The sequence below is a fragment of the Muntiacus reevesi genome, chromosome X (genome assembly GCF_963930625.1).
Source record: "Muntiacus reevesi chromosome X, mMunRee1.1, whole genome shotgun sequence".
NCBI lineage: Eukaryota > Metazoa > Chordata > Mammalia > Artiodactyla > Cervidae > Muntiacus > Muntiacus reevesi.
The window spans coordinates 14,766,695-14,772,436 of record NC_089271.1 but is presented as its reverse complement, the minus strand read 5'-3'; the positions used below and the strand labels follow the sequence as shown (position 1 = coordinate 14,772,436).

The 5,742-nt window shown below is 37.2% G+C and overlaps 1 non-coding gene across 1 annotated transcript; it reads left to right on the top strand.

The window, feature by feature from the left end:
* Positions 1-1,706: 1,706 nt before the first annotated feature.
* Positions 1,707-1,813, top strand: LOC136154832 (U6 spliceosomal RNA). Its single transcript, XR_010660541.1, has one exon. It is a non-coding gene; the product is annotated as a U6 spliceosomal RNA (small nuclear RNA).
* Positions 1,814-5,742: the final 3,929 nt, after the last annotated feature.

The following is a 5,742-nucleotide window of genomic DNA, read 5'->3' as shown; positions in this document are numbered from 1 at the left end:
CTGGTTGTGGAAGATCTGCTGGTGGAGGGCATGGCAACTCACTCCAGTATTCTTGATTGGAAAATCCCATGGACAAGGAAGCCTGGGGCGCTACAGTCCATGGGACTGCAAAGAGTCGGACACAACAAAGCAACTCAGCACGCACACACATGCTGCATGGGAGATCTTAGTTCCTCAACCAGGGATTGAACCCATGCCCCCTGCATTGGGAGTGTGGAGGCTAAACCACTGGACCACCAGAGAAGTCCCTCCACTATGTTTTATAAAACATAACTTTTAGAAGTATGACATAACATTGACTCCTTAGGATAAGTAGCTAACATCACACTAGATTTCTTTTTTACTATAAAAGTTATACATGTTAAAATTAGTCTTTCAAAGGCAACCTTCAGAATGGGAAAAAATAATAGCAAATAAAACAACTGAAAAAGGATTAATTTTCAAAATATACAAGCAGCTCATACAAGTCAATACAAGAAAAACAAACATCCCAATCAAAAAGTGGGGCAAAGACCTAAACAGACATTTCTCCAAAGAAGACATACAGATAGCTAACAAAAACATGAAAAGATGCTTAACATCACTCATTATTAGAGAAATGCAAATCAAAACTACAATGAAATATCACCTCATAGCAGTCAGAATGGCCATCATCAAAGTCTACAAACAATAAATGCTGGACAGGGTGTGGAGAAAAGGGAACGCCCTTGCACTGTTGGTGGGAATGTAAATTGATACAGGCACTATGGAAGATGGTATGGAGATTTCTTTAAAAAAAAAAACACACACTAGGAATAAAGCCACCATATGACCCAGCAATCCCACTCCTAGGCATATACCCTGAGGAAACCAAAATTGAAAAAGACACATGTACCCTAATGTTCACTGTAGCACTACTTACAATAGCAAGAACATGGAAACAACCTAGATGTCCATTGACAGATGAATGGATAAAGACGTTGTGGTACATATGCACAATGGAATACTACTCAGTCATAAAAAGGAACATATTTGTGTCAGTGCTAATGAGGTGGATGAACCTAGAACCTATTATACAGAGTGAAGTAAGTCAGAAAGAGAAAGATAAATATTGTATACTGACGCATATATATGGAATCTATAAAGATGGTACCAATAAATTTATTTGCAGGGCAGCAAAGGAGAAACAGACATAGAAAACAGACTTATGGACACGGGGAGAGGGGAGGAGAGGGTGAGATGTATGGAGAGAGTAATATGGAAACTTACATTACCATGTGTAAAATAGAGAGCCAACGGGAATTTGCTGTATGTCTCAGGAAACTCACACAGGGGCTCTGTGACAACCTAGAGGGGTGGGATGGGGAGGGAGATGGGAGGGAGGTTCAAGAGGGAGGGGACATGTGTATACCTATGACTGATTCATAGCGAGGTTTGACAGAAAACAGTAAAATTCTGTAAATCAAGTATCCTTCAATTAAAAAAGAAATTTTAAAAATTAGTCTTTCAAACAATTTGAAAAAGTAAAATTAAAAGTCTTGCTCAATCTCACTCTCCAGAAATACAGTCTGTGGTATGTCAATTTAAAATTTTTATATGTACTCAGAAGTGAAGTGACAAAAGACTTCTTCTAAGGCATTTTTATCATCACACGGGATACTCTGGTCTATTCACTACAAATTTCATCTGGAGCTCTCCAAGCCACAGTTTTTAAAATGCAGGTCTTGGTGCTCGCTTCGGCAGCACATATACTAAAATTGGAACGATACAGAGAAGATTAGCATGGCCCCTGTGCAAGGATGACACACAAATTCATGAAGCGTTCCATATTTTTTAAAGTAATTAGCCTCCAACTAATTTAAAAAAAATGAAAAATAAATAAATAAATAAAATAAAATACAGGTCTTGGCCCATACGTGAAATCAACTTAAAGGATCATGATTAATATTTTTTAAAAATGAAAGAGAACAAAATAGATCAGATCAGATCAGAGTACATTACACACAGGGAGGAGAGGTACTACTTTGTAAGAATTTTGTTTCAGTATCATAGAAAGATAGATGATAGATTGAAAGATGATAGATAATGTAAAATGTAGATGTTGCTGTGGATTGCCGCCAAGAAAAAATTTAAAGCCACTGCTTTAAGCAATATATATATATATATATATATATATATACACACACACATACATATAAAACATTTCTTTATATATTATATCATCCCTTTATATTTTACATATATATAAATATATACAAAACATTCCTCTTTATAATGGGAGTGAAGTGGTAGGTGATGCAAGCCTATTTTTTCTTGACCAAAAAAAACAATAAATATAATGTAAGCAAGAATACTTAATGTTAACAATTACTTCCCAGAAAAGGAACACTGAATTCCATACTGGATAATGATTCATGTAAATATAAAATCAGAGCTCCATCAATTCAGATTCCTCTGACTTCTTAGGAATTAAATGATTCAGTAAGAATCATCCACAATGCTTTTATATGTTTACAGTTTAAACAGTACTGTGATATACATTAAGATGGTTGCTGATAATAGATAACCAACAAGGATCTACTGTATAGCACAGGGAACTATACTCAGTATCTTGTAATAACATAATGGAAAAGAATCTGAAAAAGAATATATATGTATACCTGAATCACTCTGCTGTACACTTGAAACTAGCACATTGTAAATCAACAATATTTCAATAAAAATTTTAAAAATATATAATAAAAAAAATTTTAAGATGGTTGCTGAGGTTTTTCCATTTAGTTTTTTTGTACCTTTCTTCACTCATTTGATTCATTAAACATTATTATCAAACATTTATAATTACCTGCAGGGAACAGGGGACATGGTGGCTCATATAAATGTCATACCTCTTTTGGGTGAGAAGAAGTTAGAGCGGTCATTTATATGGCCCTGGTGCTCATGAATGTCTTTATTTCATACCAGGAAAACAAAATGATGTTATATGACCAACTGACTTTACATTATTACATAACTCTTCATGTTCATTTAAGACTAAACTATTGTGGCCGCAGAGTCAGACACGACTGAACACAGCACACACACACACACACACACACACACACACACACACACACACACACATTGTGATATTTGGGCTTCCCTAGTGGCTCAGTGGTAAAAATCTGCCTGCAACTCAGGTGACGTGGGTTCTATTCCTGGGTAGGGAAGAACCCCTAGAGAAGGAAATAGCAACCCATCCAGTATTTTTGTGTTTGAAATTCCAAGGACAGAGGAGCCTGGTGGACTACAGTCCATGAGGTCACACAGAGTTGGACATGACTTAGCAACTAAACAACAACATTGTGATATTTAGCTACAACACCTGGTTAATGAAGGACTGCACTGAAATTATCAATATAATGCAACTAAGTTTCTCCCAAAAGTTAGAACATTTACTGCAACTTGAAATGGTCTATCATATTTTCAAGGTCACTGAAGTCAAATCATGGCAAATAGATGGGGAAACAGTGGAAACAATGGCTAAGTTTATTTGGGGGGGCTCCAAAATCACTGCAGATGGTGAGTGCAGCCATGAAATTAAAAGACGCTTATTCCTTGGAAGGAAAGCTATGACCAACCTAGACAGTACTCTAAAAAGCAGAGATATTACTTTGTGGACAGAGGTCTGTCTAGTCAAAGCTATGGTTTTTCCAGTAGTCATGCATGGATGTGAGAGTTGGACTATAAAGAAAGCTGAGCGCCGAAGAATTGATGCTTTTGAACTATGGTGTCAAAGAAGACTCTTGAGAGTCCCTTGGACTGCAAGAAGATCCAATCAGTCCATCCTAAAGGAAATCAGTCCTGAATATTCATTGGAAGAACTGAAGCTGAAGCTGAAACTCCAATATTTTGGCCACCTGATGTGAAGAGCTGACTCATTTGAAAAGACCCTGATGTTCGGAAAGATTGAAGGCAGGAGGAAAAGGGGACGACAGAGGATAAGATGGTTAGATGGCATCACCGACTCAATGGACATGAGTTTGGATAAACTCCGGGAGTTGGTGATGGACAGGGAGGCCTGGTGTACTGCGGTTCATGGGGTCGCAAAGAGTCGGACACGACTGAGCGACTAAACTGAACTGAACTGAAGTCAAAACTAGTGAGTGCACAAAATGGCTTTCAAAATAACACAGACAGGAAACATTTGAGAGACATGGAAACAGTTTTTCCTAAAGTTTTCTTTAAAAGATCACCAAGAAGACTTGATGAAAAAAACTTTTGAATCTTCTGTGTGAGTCTGTTCTTTGCCAGAACACCCACAGCCCAGTGATGTCAGCTCAGCTGATCTATCAATGCAATCATTGAAAGCCATGTGGCAGGGGTAGATACAAATCACAAAGTAAACATCTGGTGAAATGTAAGGGGTAAACATTCATCTCTAAGGGCAGAATTTCATTCTGACATCTAGTCCACCTCCTCATTTCCAAGATGAGGAAACAGAGGCTTGGAGAAGATAAGATTTTCTTTAATTAATAGACTTTTTTTGAGCAGCTTTAGGTTGAGAGAACAATTGACTGGAAAGTACAGACAGTTCCCATATAGATAGATCCTCATCCCACCAATCCCGTTTCCCATGTTCATTCAGACATGTTAATCTTTATTAATTTAATTTTACACGTTAATAGTACATCGTGTGGTACGTTCATTAAAATTTATGAGCCAATATAGGTATATTACTGTCGTTAAAGCTCATAGTTTACATCAGGGTTCACTCTTTGGGTTATACATTTTATGGCTTTGACAAACACATAATAACAAGTATCCACCATTATGGAATCATACAAAATAGTTTCACTGCCCTAAAAATCTATTCATCCCTTTCTCCTTCCTCTTGAACCCTTGGCACACTTTTTATTGTCTCCATAGATTTTAACCATTCTAATAAGTGTGTAGTAGTATCTCATTGTTGTTTTAACTTGCAATTCTGTAATGACATATGAGATTGAGCATGTTTTCATGTGCTTATTTGTCATTGGTATATCTTTTTGGTGAGATGCCTATTCAGAACATTTGCCCACTTTTAAATTGGGTCATTTTCTTATTGTTGCATTTTAAGAGTTCTTTATATATTTTGGATACCAGTCTTCTATTAAATATACCTTTTGAAAATATTTTCTTCTAGTCTGTGGCTTGTCTTTTAATTTTCTTAACAGAAGTTTTTTTGTTTGCTTGTTTGTTTTACAGAGCACAAGGACGTGAGTAGTCCCTTCTTGCCCTGAGATAGTTCTGTACATGATTGTGCCTCTGAGGGTGTTGAACGTCTCAGTATAAGGTCCCGGAGTGACACTCCACAGTGTACAGCAGACAGCAGGAAGGACATGGCAGGAATCCTAACTCAAAGCAGAAGTTTTTAATTTTTAAAAATATTATTTATTATTTAAAAAAAATTTTTTGGCTGTGCCTCGAGGCATGTGGCACACTAATTAACCAACCAGGGATCAAACCTGCATTGGAAGCTTGGATTCTTAACCACTACCAGGGAATCCAGAAGTTTTAAATTTTAATGAAGTCCAACTTACCCTGCTTTTGGTGCTATATCTAAGAAAGTGAAGGTGAAAGTCGCCAAGTCGTGTCTGACTCTTTGCGACCTCATGGACTTTATAGTCCATGGAATTCTCCAGGTCAGAATACTGGAGTGGGTAGCCTTTCCCTTCTCCAGGAGATCTTCCCAACCCAGGGATTGAACCCAGGTCTCCCACATTGCAGTCGGATTCTTTACCA